The 20,306-nt window shown below is 42.0% G+C and overlaps 1 protein-coding gene across 2 annotated transcripts in view; it reads right to left on the bottom strand.

Annotated features, from left to right (window-relative positions):
* The window catches only part of TMEM150C (transmembrane protein 150C), a 95,621-nt gene extending 79,636 nt beyond the window's left edge, over nt 1–15,985 (bottom strand). Inside the window, exon 1 of one of the 2 annotated variants that reach the window (XM_037021192.2) lies at nt 15,251–15,985. The gene's annotated coding sequence lies outside the window, so the exon portion shown is untranslated. Of the gene's footprint in view, nt 1–14,988; nt 15,088–15,250 lie in introns of those variants that run through there. The other variant, XM_037021191.2, reaches the window with a different exon arrangement.
* Nucleotides 15,986–20,306: the final 4,321 nt, after the last annotated feature.

The raw sequence follows: 20,306 nt of genomic DNA, 5'->3' as shown, positions 1-20,306 counted from the left end.
AGTGTCCTGGCTCTTAATTCTATATAGTCTATCCATGGTTTAATAGTGAAGAAATGTTGATATATTAAAAGTCTCATGTATTATAAAAGTCAAGAACTAGTGACTTATGAATCCCATAACAGCAATAGTAGCCGGCCTTGCTCTACAACAGTATTTTGTCCTACCACATAGATCTGTACTCCAGCGCTTTAGTTATGTGCAGTGCGGTGGGATTACAACTGCCAAGAGGAAGATGTTATTTAATTTTATTTTTTCTTTATACATAGTAAGCAAGTACAGTTTTCCTGAATGCCTGATAAGCTTATAATAATTTTAATTTTATCAAATTAACTATCTGAGTCTTTAATGAGAAGAAACCAATTTTTAAGATGGTACCTAGTAAAGCTCTAAATTAAATCCAAGCAGATGCAAAACTACAGGAAGAAGCCAGTCAATGTTCAAGAAGAGGTAGGGTTTACAAAAAAGCTGGGCACCAAAGTCATGGGCAAAGGTTAATAAGTAGAATGGGCCAGGGAAGGCATTTCAGTGTGGGAACCATAAAATGAAAGTAAGAAGGCAAGACTGGATTCAGGTGAAAGAGCAGTGTAAGTCCACGTTAGAGACGAATTGGAAGGAAAATGTGGATGGATAAAATAGGTTTAAATTATGCCTGGCCTTCAATGCCAGCACCAGTTGGTTGGATTTGGTCCTTTCAAGAAATACCATCCCAGGAAGGTTCCTGTGTGTGGGAGACCTTCTGAAATGTGGGGAAAATGAACAGATAGCACTGTGCATGAGACTCAAGTGGCAAAGAGGAAGGAAACAGGGAAATCAGCTTGGAAACAACTGCCATGTTTTCACATATGAAATCATTATTATTTAACATAATCTTAAAAATCAATACTGCCTGGGAATTGACCAGTGGTTTTTCTACACAGCTAACAGTGGAAAAAAAGAGCAGGCACTAGCTCCAGGCCAGGGCAGCCCAAGGTCAGGCCTTCTGTGAACTTTATTCTTTGTATCAGGGTGATCAGGGCTGACATCAAACAAGTCCAGATGAAAGGCACCTTTGCCTGGCTTTAGAAAAATGTGAAACAGAATGGAATCACCACTAGTTATGATACGGAAAGACACAGTATTGAAAGTATTTCACAGTGCAATCAATACTTGGCAAGACCTCCTTGAGTAAATATTGCTTTATGTGCATAGCAATTTGCAAAGCCCTTTCATATGTTACATCAATAACTGGTATGTATATAGCACTTAAGATGTGCCAGCACATCTAATACTCCCAACCCAAGGAGGTAGGTCCCATCATCCACTTTCACAGATGCACAGAGGACAGTATCCTGCCTAGCATCAAGTTGCTGGGAATGCCACAGCAAGGATTGGGACTCAGAGGCTAAGTCATGGGCCTGTGTTCTTAGCACTACGCTCTACCGCTGCTTATCCTACTTGCTCTTCAAAACCACCTATGAAGTAAGATGAATCTGATCTGTTTGGCCAGTATTTACAGAGCTCTCACCTGCCAGGCCCCATCCCATGTACTGAATTCCCAGGGATGACGAGCTGCAGCCCCTGCTCCAAAGAAGCCTGCAGTCTAGTGAGCAAGACCAACAAATAAATCCACATTTTACTGATGCACAACAGAAACTCTAAGCTTCCAAAAATTAAGTAACTTATCCAAGCATGCAGCCAGTATAGAAGGTGATCAGGCCAGGACTTAAATGCTGATAGTACACCACTAAGTCTAATGCTTATTCTGAGTAATATTACTTCCTTTTCTGGTCTACTGAGCAAAAGAAAACAATATCATGACTAGGACTATCTAGTCTAGCCAAATGTGGATAAAATGAAAGTTCCTGTGGCCAGGATTCTCACCTGGCCCTGGTTTGCTAGCTCACTACACATGTGTGGGCAATTGACTCTCTATAAAGAGCTCCACCCTGTGTTCTGGGCGACACGGTGGCACGGCTGCAAGGCTGCAGGAGAGCAGAGCAGAGGCTGGAGTGATGGCAGTGCCGAGGACAGAGGCCCAGAGGATGGCTGTGCAGGCAGAGAGCCCCAGAGGCAGAGACCAGCTTGCTGTGTGCAGACTCACTCTGAGTGAATGGGATTTTAGTGACTGACCTGCCACCGTGGAAATAAAGTTGGGTATAACCTTTTCATCCCAAGAATGTTCTACTGTCATTTCTTTGGTCACACTGAATCCATAGTGAACTTACCTGGGGCTGAAACCCATTGGCAAGGCACCAAACTTCTACAAAAAGAGCCTGATCTTGGTAAGAAGGAAGCAGTAAATGAAGCCACTGTGATTCAGATGCAAACAGCACAGACCAGTATACCACATACTGGTTCAACAGTTGAAAAATGTATCATGCCAAACATTAAATGTCCTGTCATCCATAATTTTTGCTTATTTCAGATGCTTTGGGTGAATTGCACCACTTTTCTCCAGGAAAACCAAAATAATTCCTGCAGGCCAAGAAGCTGAAGATGGCCCCAACGGATTCAATTCCACAGTAATTAAAACTATTTTTCATTTTTCCTCCTGCCCTTTTTATGTCCCTGAAAAGAAACCTAGCACCTTTTTGTATGCCAGAGAATTATCCCAAACTACCTAGCTGCACCAATCTGTGAAATGTGTTTTACCAAATTTTTATGGCCCATTACAGCTTCTCAGTGTGAACAACTATTACTCACAATATAATGTGAACTACCCTTGCAAACCAGGTGTAGCTGTTAACATCGAGTGAGAAAGGCTTCATTAATTGTTTTTACTCACCAGGGTGCTTAAACTCAGCACTCAAGTTTGCCAGTGGTAATCTTTTTACTTCTATGTTATTTCTCAAAAGGGTCCTGATCAGAATCAATCAGACAGGTAGGGTAGGCAGTTAGTCACTACTGTATGATGTGGCAAGTGATAATAAAGGCCTCTGTGGCCCTAAATAAGCCTGTCCCAGCCTGTCCAAGTAGCTGAATTTAAGGAAGAGAGATTTGATCACAGGGAGCCCCTAAGGTTATTAAGGAGGTTACTACCTATTGACTAAACATGCCTTTTGAGCCCAAACAAGACGGACCAGACATTGCCCACGTGGCCAAGGATAGAGGCCAGAGTTCACCAGTATCATTAAGATATAAATGTGTGTTCTTCAATAATTTTAATAACCTACTTTGTTTTTAGTAAAATACAAAGTACTTTAAAATCTTTGCATTGTTCATGCAATGGGTAGCAGGGTGTGGTGGGAAAAAGGCCTTAGATCAAGTCTTTCATCAACTTTTCCAGGCTCATTCCTGAGTATCCTACCATCCAGCCTCTCTGAATGACCAACCGGTGGCTCCCCAAGTGGCTCAGCTTGTTTGCCAGGCTCTGAGCTGAGTGCTGCCAGTACAAAGATGAATGCACAGTCCCTGCCCCCAAGCAGGTCTTAGATAATCAGGAAACAAGTACACACCAGAGATTGGCACAGGGAATTAGGGAGCCCCAGAGGGAGGATGCTGACCCAGCCCTGAGGGCAGTGGAGGGTACACAAGGAGGAAATGGCCTGGGCTGAGTCCTCAGGGGTGTGGAGGTTCCTCATGCTGCTGCGTGGCCTGGGCAGGGGCTCCGAGGCATCCAGTTACTGTGTGTGCAGGAAACAGAGGTGCTCAGAGCATAATGGGGAAAGCAGGGAATGGGGAAAGGGGAGCTCTAGGTAGGTGCCCAGTCATGGGGGACTCGGCTGTAGAGCTACTGAAGGTTTGTCTCCTTTGGCTTTTATGACAGGGAAGTGTGTTCACTGTAAATACTTTAGAAGGTATATGTCAGGAGCAAGAAGACGAAAAGTATTCAAATTCCCACAGTTTGGAGATACCCATTGTTACCATTTTGATGTATGATCTTTTATATATGTGTGTTTACATATTACATATTTTTACACATACTAATATGTTTTTCTTCAAAAGTGAAGTCATTTAAATATGTTGTATATACATACAGTGGGATATTACTCAGTCTTAATTTCTGACATATGCTATAACATGGAAAAAGCTTCAGGACATTATGCTAAAAGAAAGAAACCAATCACAAAAGGCAAATACATGATTCCACTTATATGAAGTACCTAGAACAGTTAAATTCATAGAGAAAGTGGAATAGTGGTTGCTGGAGCTGACGGAGGAAGGGGAAATGGGGAGTTCTTGTTTAATGGGTACAGAGCTTCAGTTCTGCAAGATGAAAAGAGTTGGGGGATTGGGTGCACAACACAGTGCATATACTTAACACCACTGACTAGATACTTAAAACTGATTAAGATGGCAATTTTGTATTTTACAGCTTAAAAAAATACAAATAAAGGAATTGTGAAAAAATCGCTTAGTAAAGTTGTACTGAAACAGTTACCCCCCTCTTGGGAGCTCACAGATACCCAAGGATTCTTCTCCCTCTTACTGTGCCTACTGTACTCTGTTAACGTGTCAGATTCCCCAGTGAGGCCGGCAAGCAGAGCAGATCTCAAACACACAGTAGGGACTCCAGAAATGTTTACTGAATATATAAATGGAAAGCACTGCACATGTGAATTGGTCAATAAGAGCCTATATTTTTCTTTCTTCAAACCTCAACTCTGTCATACACAAATTCACTTTGGCTCCACTGAGGAAGGGGTCTCCTCTTGCCAGGCAACTGGATGAGGTAACAGTTCAGCACCCAACACCAAAGATACGTTGGAGTCTTTCTGTTTAAGGTAAAATAAGGTCCACAGTCTCTCACGGACCCATTCTCCTGCCCCTCTGACCACAGGCATGCTTGTGATGCCAGGACTGAGCAGTGAAGTATCTGGTCTGCCTTGCCCACCTGATGTTGCTCAGCCAGCAGCACAATAGAACATTCAGGAAGCTTTTTTAAACTGTCTGACTTAATTGGTCTGGGGTGCAGCCTGGATTTTTACAGCCCTTTGGATGATCCCATTGTATAGCCAGGGTTGAGAACCTCTGCATCCTGGCTCCCTGACATTTTCTCCGGGGGTGTGGCGCTGTCCAAGGTAGCAGCTCCTCAAACACTCTTCACCCCAATGTCTGCCCAAGCCAGCCAAGGCCAAGGGTCGGTTGTTGTCTGAGCAGCACAGGGGAAAGGTGCCGTACCTTAGGAGAGGCCCAGAAGCCAAACCATACATCTAATTGTACTGGGTAAAACCATACCTTTGTGTTCAGTCTAAGGCTATGCAACAAATAGCCAAACATGGCTGTTTAAATTTAAACTAATCCACTTAAATTTTTTTAAATTAAAAATTCAGTTCTTCAGTTGAATTTTCTAGTGCTGAATAGCTAGTGGCTGAAATAGAACATTTCCATCACCACAGAAAGTTCTATTAAATAGTGCTAACATGAAAAAACATCCCTTTCTTCAGAAAATAACTTGGGGTTGGTTATGTTCATTTTCTGCTTATCATGGGCAAATGAGCCACATGGCATACAGCAGATGAACTCTGAATTTCTGGTCATTTCTTCTCAGCCACCACACCTAGATGAGTGAGAGTGGCTTTTTGTATCCATTTTCCAGAATGAGAGCTAAGAAAGGAATTGTGTGCTCTCATGAACAAAAGTTTTTCTGAACAATTCCATGTATGTATCCAACTTTTTTGATTGTGACAATAAAAAAACTTTATATCACAACCCAATGTATAGATATAGATGCATATAACTGAAACTAAAAGGTTTACAAATCAATATTTATCCTTATTACATACTTTGCACATGGATATTTTCTTTATTTTTCTATTATATTTTGTTTCATTAAAAAATTAATCTATTAACTGTTTTCACAGCCCTGGTGACCTACAGTTTGAAAAACCACTACACTACCTTAAGATATAAGGTGTCCACACAAAACTGGGACTCAACTTCACATTGCAGGGTTATTTAACAGCCAGCTAGACAATAATTAATGACTAACATTTTGGGGGCACTTACTATATGCCAGGCACTGTGTTAAATGTTTTCTATTCATTACCTTATCCCAGTTTCATCATAACCCCATAGACTAGGTGTCCAAGAACTGTGAAAGGTCTCAGATTTTATACTATCTGCCCAAATCACCCTTCTACAGTTTCAGACAGGCTGGCAGAAGACACAAAACTCCTGTGTCAGAGACAAAGGACTTTATTACCCACAGCAAGAGCAGTAGCTGGACTATAACCATTTTCTTGCACCACTTCCCCAGCCCTAATTCCCACAGGGTGCCACAAAGAGGTCTATTTGACATCTGCACTATTTGACATCTGCACCCATAATGAGTTAGCATGTACTGGAGAGGAACTCTGCCTGGGGGTGGTCAAGTTCTTATCCTGGAAGTGAGCATGCCTGCAACTTGCTTCTGAGGGCAATGCCATCTCTATCATCCAAGAGTGTTCACGACACAAACATCCTTGACAGGGCAGTCCAGAGCAAAAGGACAGTGAGTGCCTCTCTTTGTAAGACCTGTCTGAATGCATGGGATGCATGGAGAACTGCCTCCCAATAGTAGGTACCATATTTAGCCTCATTTTGCACAGGAGGAAGCAAAGAAAAGGGATTAAGTAGCATATTCAAGGTTATCCAGATAGTGACCCAGGTCTGTATTGACACCTAAGCCTAAGATGATGACACCTTCTTTCACAGCCAGTGGACAGTGCAATAGGAAGAGAGAAGATACTTGTCATTCATTTAGCATTCAGAGGTAACATCTGTCCCTACAGAAAGCAATTAGTTATATATAATTTGTAAGAGGCCATTTTCTTCAAGGACCCTGTAAGAGTATCATATGAACGGGGTGGACAAACTCTTCCTAGAAAGGGCCTGACAGAGATTTTCAGCTTTACAGGCCCGAGCCAGATGTGCTGTATTTAACTATTCAGGTCTGTGGTGGTAGTGCAGTAGCAGTTACAGGTGATGTGTAACGAACAGGCATGACTGTGTTCCAATAAAACTTCATTTGCACAATAGTTTGTCAACTGTGTACTAGACAACCCAGTGGAACACAAAAAAATTACATAATTTCTACATACAAAGAAACAATGGTTTAACTGGCAAGGCAAGGTAAATATGCAAAAAGCCAGCAAACCAGGAGATACATGAGGATGAAGTGAGCCTAGGTTCAACATTAGAGTCCTATTAAGTCAGCCTGGATAAACAATATGTCAAGAACTAATGTAAAATATTCATAGACTAGAAGTAGAATGGAGTCTACACGTCATTTCTCTGTGATGACTATGGTTTATGCAAGACTCTAAATTAAATTATGTGACATTCCAAGGCTCTTTCTAGCTCTTAGATGCTCAATAGAGGAGAGTTATCAATCGAGAATAATCCTCTTTATTTTCCCATGTGATAAAATGAGTTAAAAGCTGGGTTATGAATGAAGAGAAATGAGTTATGAATGAATGGGTTATGAATGAATGAAAAAAAAAAGTTACGCTTGGCCAGGGACCATGCTCAGGAATTCACAAATGTCCAATAGCTAATAAAGAAGATCATTTCCGAATTGCCTAATTTATGGCTCTGTAAGGGAACATTCACTTGGTTCGTTGGCCTGATCTTAAAAGATCACAATGTGCCACTACTGGATCCCAACAGTATCCTTTTCCCAAATCAGCTAATGGGAAATTCTTGTCTTTATTTTTACACCATGCATGCATATACAATCAAAACTTTGATATACAAATGGCAACCCACTCCTTTTCATATAAATCAATGTCTATGCCACATATAAGCTCAAATTAAAATGGAAAAATATCAATCAAAATGTCATAGAAAAGATAATCAGCTTTCTCAAGAACAATACTAATAGCTGCTAAAATTACAGTGTGTGATAAATATGGCTCTTCTGAACACTGTGCCATAGTTGACAAAAGTGAAAAATTTTTCAGAATGATGTACTTTTGAAGCCTAGGCTATGTGGGAACAATACCACAAAGAAGAAAGAGTCATCGGTAAGTTATTATTTCCACTACTGCATGTAGGTATATTTTAGTTACTAATGTTTCTATGTAAATATACCTGAAGTTTTAGTGAAAAGAAGAACTTAGAAATTCCAGGAGATAATATTTCCATTAGAATTCCCAGGACAATTACATTACAGAATTCTAATACTAATTTACAAACACTCAAATTCAGAAAAACATTATATTTCTATCTGCATGCTTTACAATGCTATCAACATTTCTTAATATCTTTTAACTCATGAATCGGTAGAATGAAAAATAATCTGAAAGACTACTTTATTAATGAACCCAGTTAAAAAAAATATAATACCCATTTTAGCTATGCACAGTCAGTTTAAATTTATGCCTTGAAACATCCAATCATTATTTTATTTCCTAGGCAGCTACATCACCCAAAATGTAAAAAAAAAAAAAAAAGGAACAAATCTACTTCGTTAATAAATGAAATGCTTGATGAAAAGTAAGGCTATGCAATTTTTAGAGACATTTATATTTACATTCAGTTGACAAACAAAATAATTCATTAAAATTACTTTGGAGTTAAGTAATACCATTTAAACTATAGGCTAATTTCCTCTACTGCAAGTTAATTATCATCACTGCTTAAGCTTTGTCTACACTTGTCCATTGTTTTGTCAAACATACCCCGTCTCACCCCTTTGTACTCCACAGAGAGGGTCTGTACCACTGTCTTCAGTGATGGAGGATTCTGCAGCCTTGAACAAAATCTGGGTATCTTAAGGACTTGTAGTATGTTAGACACAGGCCCTGTACTTGTTTTTTTTTTTCAGCTTTTAGTAATCACAAACTTTATTTGCTCTTTGGGATCTTTACTATAAAAGGAGTTTTTCACATCCTCGATGTCCATATGATTTTCATAAATGATTCTGAGAAAATGTGGGTGGTCTCTTTTACATAGCAGTGGTCGGAAATAGGTCACTGGGGTACAATATTTAACTTAAGACAATGAATTGTTATGAGACCCCAGTCTTTGCTTCAATTTGCCTTTTGTTTTGTTTTGTTTTTGTTTTTTAGAATTCGTTTTTATTGTAGAAATAATCCATGCCCATTGAATAAAATCTTTCAAATGCAGAAACTTATTAATACAAAAATAATTAGCCATAATTGTACTGTCTAGAGATAATTGTTAACATTTTGGTATATACCTTCTCATCCTATTTACATCTGATAATTTGTTCCTAAAGTTGGGATCCTATGGCATTTTTGGCTTTATAATCTACTTTTCTACCTTACTATTATATCATAAATATTTCCTTGATGTAGTTAAAGAATACTTTGACTATTTACATACTCTGTAAAACACAATTTTGATGGCTTCTAATATTGCATTATAAGCATAGACTATAATTTATTGATTTGTTCTTTAGTTTCAGGCCCTGTACTTTTTAAAGAAAAGTAATAACCATGAAAACAAGCCTGTTGCCTCTTCTATTCTACCTGACAGTATATAGACAAGATCACTTATATTTAGCTTGACCTTTAAGGAAAACTGAAATCTATTTCCAAAATGAAATTAATTTTACTTTCTGGATTGCACTGGAGAAAAAAAAAAAGATTTCTAGCTTCAATTTTAAGACATCTCTTCTTATATAAAATTCTTAAAACAACGTTGTCTTCCATTTATCATATTAAAAATTAAATCAAAAGATACAAACTTCCAGTTATGAAATAAATCCTGGGACTGTAATGTACAGCATGGTAACTATAGTTAATGCTGTATTGTATATTTGAAAGTTGTTAAGAGAATTGATCTTAAAAATTCTCATTGCAAGAAGAAAATTCTGTGTAGCAATGGATGTTAATTAGAATTCTTGTGGTAATCATTTTGAAATATATACAAATTTGAATCATGAACTTGTACACCTGAAACTTATGTTACATGTCAATTATATATATATATATACATGTATATATATGTATATATATAAGGAAGCACAGGCAAGAAGTGATTTTGAAAAACAAATAATTTAAAATGTAGTAAAAAGTGGGGGATTTATGGGCTGGACATATCTACTTAGACCATTTGCAACTATTTCCTGCTAAGCAGTATGCTGAAGTTAGGAAGTGGTTAGGATGGAAAGAGGACTGAGCTTGGAGATACAATGTGCAGTTCATCTCTGGGGCACACTTTGGGCACCAGGCTGCCTGTCCAGTGGCATTAACCTTCAGAGGCCACAGGCTGGCAGCAGTGAGATCTCTTCTGGTCAAAATGTGCAATGACTCCTCTCTCACCTGTCAGGCCTTGTCTTACACAGAAAACAACTGTCATCAGCTCATTTTTGCACTTGTGCAATGCTGTGCAGTTTAAGTCTCACAGGTCTGTAGATGTCCACTTATGTATCACTATGGCATTGCAATATGGGAGAACAGGTGGTTGAACTCATGGGTTCTGTCAGCAGACTGTACGGGGTTCAGATTCTGCCTCTGTGATTCAATGGAATGTAGGTACTATGGGATCATGGCAACACCTCTGTTGTGAGAAACAAACAAGAAAATACATGTAAAGCATTCAGCAGAGCTTTTGATAAATGTTCAGTAATGTTGCTTGTTATTATTAGCTATTACATTATATTTTAGATCAGTGTTTCCCAAAGCGGGCCCCAAGCCTAGTTCTACAGGCAGTATTTTGCAGCATGACCCAGTATATACACATGCATATATATGGTAATTATATAAATAATGGCCATGCTTATGTAGTGCTTACTCTATATGGCTGGGTGGTGTAGAGCCAAGATTTGAAGCCAGAGGTCCTGTTTCTGCAGTGCTCTTAATCACCACTCTCCTGTCGCCTTGTATGTGCTACGCATGGGAGAACCAAACAGCTTTTATCAAACACTAGTAACCTTCACTAAGAGAGATGCACAATGATAATTTCGATTGTTATATATTCCATTTCATTAAAAAAAATACTGATCCTAACTTGCTAAATTGGTTTCATAATCCATGACATGTAGCTTGAAAAATACTGTAAGTGTTGTGTGAGAAATTATTTGGAAAACATTAATAATAAAAAAGTTAAATAAATATATGTATCTCATCTTAGAGGCTTTACCACACTGTCATATACTGTCAATCTCCCTCCCACCCACACCAAAAAAAGGATTATATGGAAGAGTTCCTAAATTTATCTAACTATCCCCATTCCCGTTGTAGGATGGACACTAATTTGGGAAATGTCATGGTAGGGTGTTAACACCTTCAGGGCAGAGACAATTTGGGGGTGAATTTAATTTATATTTTAGTATGCAAAAAAACACATTTGACAAATTTCTAAATAACTGATAAAGGGAGAGCCCCACAAGAGAAGGGGGACCCCCAGGACCCTGAGCTTTAGCCTCAGGAGAGTATCCTAGGTACTGAGGTAGGGTGAGGGATAGCCACTCAGAAAATATGAGAGTCGATGTCTTATGGAAAAGTCTGATTAGAAATGTGTCCTTCTCAATGGTCAAAATAATGCTTTTAATCAAACAGATTAGTTTAAAAATTGAAACAACATGGTAAATGATAAGTAAAATCCCATTTTAATGGTTTTACCAAAATAATGGTAGGTTATTTTTTAGGTGGATTTCATCCCTAGGGGCTGGGCTGAGTGGGAGGATATGGGTTGGAAGCCGGAGGGAAAGAAAGCAGACCAGGAGGGCCCAGAGGCTTCAGCACCATGCAGCCGGGGTACCCAGTCATCAGACTTCACAGGGTCTCTGCGACTGCGGGAGAGGGAGAGGGGAAAGGCTGTGCTCACCATCAACTTCCTACCTCTCCAAATCTCCCTCCCCTTGAACAATCAAGAAGTGCGGAAACCACCTTTAAGAATAAATGTTTCTATAATTCATTGAGAGCAAATTCAATTCAACCAAGCTCAAGAACACAGATACATGGAGCCAAACACCTAAATAACCCTGGGTGACACTTATTTTTGTGGCCAGTAGACATGTTTACACTAAAACGGGAAACTGTTTACTGTTAGACTAGAATTGAACTTCAGCATAAAACACCCTCTTCAGAGTAAATACACATGTGTTGTGTAACAACAGGATTACAGTCAAACCTTAATTCCTGGTTTTAAGAATGCCAATTTCCACTTTTTTCTAACTTAAGGGATAATTGCCATTAAATGTTATCTCTGCAGGGAACAGATGGAAGGAATTCATAGCTGCACTGTCTAGTATGGTAGCCACTAGCCCCATGTGGCTATTTATATTAATTAGAATTAAATTAAAATTAAAATTCAGTTCCTCAGTTGCACTAGATACATTTCGAGTTCTCAATAGCCATGGTTCATGGCTATTACATTGGACAGATTATAGAATATTTCCACCACTGCAGAAAGTTTTACTGGACTGCATTGATCTACAGAAAGGCCATTTACAGATGCTAGAAGAAAACTGTTCACTTCTCACTTGGCAAGAGTTCATGCCCTGCCTAGCAGAGCTGGCTTGATGTAGAATATTGACAATATGTGGGGACAATATGTTTGAAGGCTGTTGTCCCCCAAACTCCATTATCATCTCAAGTACCATTACCACAAGTTATCTTTCAAAATACAAACATGCCAAGAAATTATATTTGGTGATAACAATACATTGTTAAAGTTATGAGCTAGTTTGAAAGTGCTGAGAGCAACTTATGAAAAAAACATAGCTATGTGGTACCATCAGATTCAGGAAGAAAACTTACAGTTAAAATAAGTGAGGATGCAGTTCTTTTGTTACCCTTAGGATACGGAAACTCTTTATTTCCCACCTGGGTCTATTCCTAGCCTTTTCATGAACTTAGACCCAGATTCAGTAACACTTGGTCTTTGCATCGCATTTTGAGAAAATTATTACACATCTCATTTGAGCCTCACAGATCCTAATCACCACTGTAGTGTGGACTTGGAGGGCTGCAGATTCTTCTGGTGAAGGGGAAGACTGAGAGGTGATACATTATGTTGTCAGTGTCTATCTTGCTTAATTGGTTACTGAAATGATCCCTAGTGGCCAGATTATAGAGCAACCAATGGCTAAGACTGCAGAGGCCAGCGAGTTTTCCCTCTTTCATGACAACAGAATGCCCTGCTCATTCGCCACTGTGCAGTGGTGGTGTGCTTAGGGCCCAGGGAAAACAAAGCGGGCACACACACAGTGTAAAGCAAAGTGCTGTTCCTCTGGATGATCACGAAGCAGGTAAGGTAAGCACAAAAAATCTGCAAGGTTGTTGTAAGCAGGATTGTGGTAGTACTACTACAAAGCCTAAAACATAAGCCAAAAAATTATTCCACAGAGCAAACTACTGCCCCCACAAAGCAACCTGTGAAAGGCATTTTATGAGAAATATTGAATTAAGCAATTTCTATGAAGACACTTTAATGTCAGTTTAAATAATCCAGATTGCCTTCAGCTAATGGTGGATTATAATAAACATGCATTTTCCAAACACTTTAATATGTTTGTTCAATGTCATAACATCTACTAAGTAGTCACTGTCAGCAAAGCTTCTTTTTATCCTTTTATTTACCATGTCCAGTTTTTGAGCTTCCAACTTGGGAGCTTGCAAAACATTTATTCAATAATGTATAAATAAAGAACCCACCATTAAAATTCCTATGATTATGTCTTGAAGATTAAACTCACATTTCTAGCTCATTAAGAGATAAGAGCTCCAGCCAATCTTGGAAACATGGTGTCTCTACGACACATAGAAAAAAATGTCTGGGCTTTAACGCATGCGAGCTGAGACTGTGAAATTCTTTATCTGCAAATATCACGTATATAAGCCTAACATTTTTTCCTTGAAAACTTGAAGTAGGTCAACTTTTTAACTGCTACAATGGGGTTTATACATCGCCTCTGCTTTGGATGAACTAACTGCAGCCCAGAATGGAGTTACAGCCCTGCATTATTAAAAACCTACTTTTGATTCAAGCAGGGAAATAAAAAAGCAGAAACTATTATTACCGTTTGGCTTTGTTATTGTAATAGATCCAAGAACTTTTCTTTTTAAATATATCATTAGTGCATTTGGTTCCCTAACAGGACCTCGCATGTAGGAAGTCGGAATAGGTTCACTGCAGGAGAGAGGCTTCCATCCCAACTGCGTTATGTTCTCACGTTTGTAGTCACAGTCCTAGCTCAGCCGGGAAAGACCGTCTGGCCAGAATAAACCTGACCAAAAATATCAGTTAAGTGTTTAGGATAATAAAATGCTGTGGAATTAGGAGTGGACGTAGATGAGGGATGGGTAGAGAGAAAAGAAATAGGAATTTAACATTGGAGAAAACCCCATTCTCGATTTAAGTTAGACAAAACCGCTGAACAAGGGCTTTCTCCATAACCCAGAGCTAATCACTTTATTGCAATGGATGACCAAATAGCCTTGGTAACCCGCCCGCTGCCTCCACAGAGAAACTGAAAATCCCGTTTCTTTCCAAGTGTGCAGCTGGGAATGGAAAGCGAGACTGCATTTAGAGTGGAGGGCGGGCGCACGGGGCACGGCAAGTTCTTGCCTGCCTCCCGACCCCAGCCTCCCGAGCCAGCCTGACTGGGCTAACGGTAAAGCGAACGACGGATGGCAGAGACCGGGAAGCCAAACTTGGGGTCGCTTCCGACCGGCATCCACCCCTCAATAAAAACCCTGGGTATTCGGATCGGGCGGAGGGTGGGAACACCTGTCAAAGGACGGGACCCGAGCCACAGCCGGCGGGCGGCGCAGAGGCTCGGCGGACGGCACTGCGGCTGCGGCGGGGACGGAGGCGCGCCGACTGGGCGCTCGGGGCGCGGGAGAGCCGGCCGGGACCCGGCACACCGCCGGCGCCGCGTTCGCGGGGCGCGCCCGCGGGGGTCGGGCGGGCCGCTGCGCACCGGGGCGCTCGGGGGAGGGGTCGGGGCGGAGCAGGGCCCCGTGGCCGGGAGTACCCCGCTGCCGGAGCCCCGCTGCAGCGCGCACCGCCCCTGGTCTCCGCCTCCGGGCTGGGCGCGGAGCAGGGCCCGACGCCCCCTGGCTGCCCGGCGGGCGCGGGAGGAGGAGGGGGCGCCACGAGCGCCGCGCCTACCTGCTCGGGTGCGGCAGGGCCGCGGGCGCCTCGCGGGGCCGGGACCTGCGGCGGCGGCGGCAGCAGCGGCGGCGGCAGTCTCGGCGAGGAGGGCGCTTCCTTCAGGAAGGGGTGGGATCTGCTCGCCCGCGCGCCCGGCCCCCTCCCCCCGCGCCGCGCCCGCCCCCGACTTATTCTGGGGTTGCCGCGGCGAGGCCTCCCAGCGAGAGCTGAGCCCCCCGGGCCTCCGGCTCTCCCGCCCATCGGGGCCCCTGATAGTTACCGCGGCTGGCGCCAACTGTGGACGGTCGAACCGCTTCTTTCCAAAGCCTTTGTGGACGCGTTTGCCTGGCGCTCCTCACCCAACAAAAGGAAGGACTGAATCTGGGATCTTCCGCCCGGTGGTTATTTATTCCTGACCTGTTGTCACCTTCTGGCTGGCTCCCTTCTGTCCGCACACCTAGGGTTTTCGCACATAGCAGCTAAAATTCATTTTCATGCCCACTGGCTGAATGTAGTTCTCCGCCACTCAGCGCTCTCCCGCGGTTTTCTTTCATCGTAAAGACCAAACACAGGGCCAACTTCTGACCCTGTCAATGGACAGCGGACTCCAAGGCCGCGAGCGTCAGTTTGCCCTCTTCTTCCCGGTGTCCCCTCAGTATGTTATAAAACTGTATTCATTGGCGTTTTAATAGCTTCCCCCATCCCAGACCTCGACCTACCAGTAGCACAATGACAATGACCTCTAGCAGTAGAGTGGATCAATGACACTCTTATCACACGTTCACCATTAACTTCAATTCCAGTCGCAGCCTTTTGGGGGCTTCCGCAGTAGGACCTCCTTAGGCTGACTTCCATTCTTTTGGGGGGTGGGGGCTCTGTACCACAACTGTCTCTTTTAATCTATTGTCTCTCAAAGCACACGGTTCAAATTCTCCAATTCAACATTCCAGAACTCTCCTTTCCCCCACAGATCTGGTGATTATTCCCTACTTATGTGTATACTGGTTTGTTCCTGTTTTCTTCTGGCTACTGGACTGTGAACTTCTTGAGGCTAGGGGCTTGGTCGCTTCTGTTTTCCTCACCACAACGAATGGGACTGTTATCCACCTGGTTGAAACAGCAAAAACAAAAACTTTATTCTAATCTAGAATCCCGTGAAAGTATGTGCTAAATTCTGGGGGGTAGGGGAGTTAGAGTCTACATGTTTTTTCTGAGGACAGTAACTGTAGTTCTCATCAGATTCCCAGAGTGATCTGGGACTCCCTCAAAGTTAAGGATAGCTTGAGGTCAGTTCATGAAGGAACCCCAGGTCTGAGGTGTTGACCACCCCTGCACTCCATCCCCTCAATGCCGTTCACTTCTGTGATGGCTGAAGGGGCCCTCTAGCTAGACCTTCTTCCAATCGACTCTTTAAAAATTTCTCGATCCATCCAAATAATCAGCGGTCCCATTCAACTCTGTCTGCACATCAGAATCACCAGAGGGGGCTTTAATATATAAATATATATATATGTCTGGGTCCACCTCAGAACTCCTGAGTCAGACCCCCACTCAGCATTGGGGGTAAGGTGAGAGGAGAGGTGCACCCCGACATGGGTATTTTTACAGAGTCACAGGTGATTCTGATCTGGCCATGAGTAAGTCACTGCCTTTCTTGGAAAAAGGGCCCCTGATTTGTAAAGTGTCCTTACTTTTCCTTTTCTCTATGGAAGGATTGAGAACCCTGGCATTGTTGAATTTATTAGAATATTCACATTTTCATTTATAGCCAGGCTGACTTTTGCTTCAGAAACCAACTTGAATGTGTGAGGATAGCAGGCTCTGTGCCATTTGTCAGCAGCACTATCACTGCCACCTTCATCTGTAAAAGTTCATCCAAATAAATGGAAAGAGTGAAATAAATTATATTCCCGACAGTGGTAATGGCAGCTGGAGTATTATGATAAAACACTGGCCATGAAGAAGAGTTGGTTGCTATACGCACATTCCAGTCATGTCCTGAGAGTTCTAGGGAAGCTTCAGGAGAACGGAAGACAAAAAACCGTAAGTTTATCTATGCTTTAATCTTACTTTCTTGGGTCTTGGTATCCCACCCATTAAATTTGTTCACTATATACTCAAGATGATCTTAGATATTTTAAATCATGTATTAGTGAAAGATTGAAATGCCATCCTAGAACTGGTTGTCTTAAAAAAAATTTATCTAAAGGTTCATCCTGTATTCTTAGATGATCTACTGCCAGGGTTCCAAAATACTTCAGGTTTTGAGGAAAGGGCCAAGTCCAGAACAAACAGATTTTAAGACCTGGTGATAGATGCCAGTCACAGGGGAAGCCCCACTTTGTGGGGAAGCATGGAGGCCAGTATACAGGGACTGATCATTCCACAGGACCACAGTGAGGCCCCATGAGGTTGACACCATGTAGCTCCACCCCCTCTGCAGATCTCACCCACAAACAGCACTGGTGTAACGATGACGGTTTTTCTGATGTAAGTGAACTATTTTATATTCAGTTATCTAACTGAAACCAATACAGAACATTGAGAATTACAAAGAAATTCTATATGTGTACTTACTTCCTTTCTCTTGGTCTGCCAATTTGTTGTTTACGATTTAATAACTTCCCTTATTCAGTTGGGAAACAGACTTGAGAAGCACAACTCATAAATAACACTCTCAGGATTCTGAGAGTCCCTACTGCTGGTCAAACTGCAGTGAATCTCCATATAATAAACTCTGTATAACCAAGTAATTACCAACACTTCTCCAACCACTGATAATTTAATTAATCTCTGGTAAACAATACCACCATACAAAGTTTGTTGAAATGGCATTTGATTTTTACCAACATTTACCTGTTAAAGAAAACCTTATAGGGGTAATTAGAAAGAGAATGAGAATACATTTGATAACAGGATGTTAAGAGCTATTATTTTATTTTCATTTTGACAGAGGCCTCAGATAATAGCTATGAACCACTCTCACCTTCCAGGGAAGCTTCAAGACCACCATGTAAGACTTGCAAAGGAGTATTCCCTTACCCTTTCAGGTGTGAAAGTGTTGACAGGTTTCTGCAAAGCTACAGTGTTCTAGGAGGTCCCTCCTTTGCACCTGCCAGGGAGGGTGAAGGGAGGGGGCTTTTCTCTTACCTTAAGTCTGATGAGAGACTTCAGGCTGACTCTCAGAAAGCTTGGGATATGTCGCCTGCAGTTTGGGGAACACCCCAGACTGCCTGGCTCATGCTTGAGAAATCTAAAGGGCCAGAACTGGCAAAAGTGGCCTGAACACAGGGTAGGGACCATGATGGGGGAAGTAATTTAGGCCCTCGGAAGACACAGCTAAGAGAGTGAGACAGATGGTGTGGGCTTGACTTTGATCCTACCCAAGAGGACTGCTTAGAACGGCAGACACCCAGACAGAAGAAGCCAGAGGTTTGTCTCTGGGTGTCCGGGGATCTGGGGCAGAATCTAAGGCAGCCAGTCAGAGACAAAATGAACGTGCCTGTGCCAGGAAATGTACAGGGGGAGATTCCCTTGCAGGGTGGTGGTGGTGAGGGTGGTTCTGACAGACCTGCGCCAGTGCCCATGAGAGAAGTGCCAGCTGGAGAGAGCTGTCACGGCCAGAGGAAGCGCTGCCGGCTGGAGCCCCCAATGCCTTTCCTGAGCTCCCCACCGCATGCTAACCCTGGGGGAGCTGGGCAGCCAGGAGGGGAAAACACACAGGAAGTCTTCCATTCCCCCCCTTTGCCACTGAAGAGTTTTTTATTATTACACTGTTTAAAAAATATTAATTACTGAAACAAGATTGTGTTTTTGAGTAAAAAATAACCAGAGACCTTTTTTATTATTTGAGAGTGACCCACAAAGTCATAGGGCCTATGCATTAATTCATTTAAGGGGCAGGAAAACAGCTTGCCCCACAGAGCAGGTGTGAACTGGCATAATGGAGAGAACAAGGCTGTTTTCTGACTATACCATGAGTCCCGCTGGGTCAATATATCAGCAATATCTTCAGATATAATGTATTCCATATTATACCTTAAAACCTCTGAGAATGTCTCATTCTGACATCTTACCTGAATTACAAATAAGTGATATGTGTCAAGAAATTCCCTCATATGAATATAAATTATAATTTAAGCTTTCCGTCAAGTCAGTTAGAAGTAAGGATACTGGATTAAATGATCCACGTGGATCTAAATGTTGGTCTAAGCTTCATTAAATACTTGGTTGCCGAGGTTTTCTCCTCTCTAAAGGGCTGGGATTAGATAAAAGGTTTCTTTCAGTCAGAAAATTCTGTATTTTGAAAACTACAGCCACATACAGTTTGTCCTAGATCAAGGACCTACATTACTTCTTTAGAGTTCGCTTCACTGGGCCAGAGACCCTCAGACTAGCAGATCTGGTGCTAGAGAACCACAGTTTTTGGAGTGACAAGGGAAAAATAATTCCAAAATGTGGACTAATAAGTACAGGGTGCCTTTCTTTAGAGGCTGAGGTTGCTATGAACACCTTGGTGACGGTTTCCATGTTCTGTTCTTGGTGACTGTGATCTGGGACTCCCCAGGCGCTTGCCTGTATTCTCCTGAGTGCTGGTATTGTCATCTTGCTCTCCTGCACCAGCAGAACAACTGCAAAGGTCTGTGGCTGGTGCTCAGAGTGAGAACCTTGTATAAACACCAGATTCTGCGTTCTGAAATTCACAGTAACCCCATTCTCCTTATTTGAACTAAGAAACTATTGTTTGCTGCAAATGAATAAGCCAAAAAGTAACAACAGTTGGATGTAATCAGTCCCCTCCTTTTAGACCTTTGTCAACGTGCATTACATTTGTGGAAGGCACCCATTATTTACTTGATTTTTAAGAATCTCCTGAATCAGAGAGCTAAACATTAATCATTTTATAGTGTGATAACTGTTTTTGTCATAAGTGACTCTTTTTGAGGAATTTAGATAATTTTCCCTCAGTCTCTTAAAGTTCTAAGAGATGTTGCTTCAGCTCTACAGTTTTGTGGCCCCACCCTGCTGCATGGTGGCCCTACCCTGAGGCCTCGCTATGGGCAGCAACGAAAGAGTTAACACAGAACTGAGGAGGCATCTGGGGATCTTGCTTCAGTGCATGGTGCAAGTGTGTGCTGGTTGTTAAATATTTTATACATCACCCCTGGATGGAGGCTCAAACTTCTTACCATGAAAAAGTATCTTTTCATCTTCTTTAATTCTCTCTGTCCCCCTCTTAGAACATGAAAGTCCTCACTTAATTTCCAAGCCTAACTCCACCAGTTCTTATTCTGTCCTCTTCCTAGACTCGCTCTTAAGGGTGTCTAATCCCTCCC

The sequence above is a fragment of the Manis javanica genome, chromosome 5 (genome assembly GCF_040802235.1).
Source record: "Manis javanica isolate MJ-LG chromosome 5, MJ_LKY, whole genome shotgun sequence".
Taxonomy (NCBI): domain Eukaryota; kingdom Metazoa; phylum Chordata; class Mammalia; order Pholidota; family Manidae; genus Manis; species Manis javanica.
Note: the sequence above shows the minus strand (reverse complement) of the source record. Positions and strands in the feature narration are given on the sequence as shown.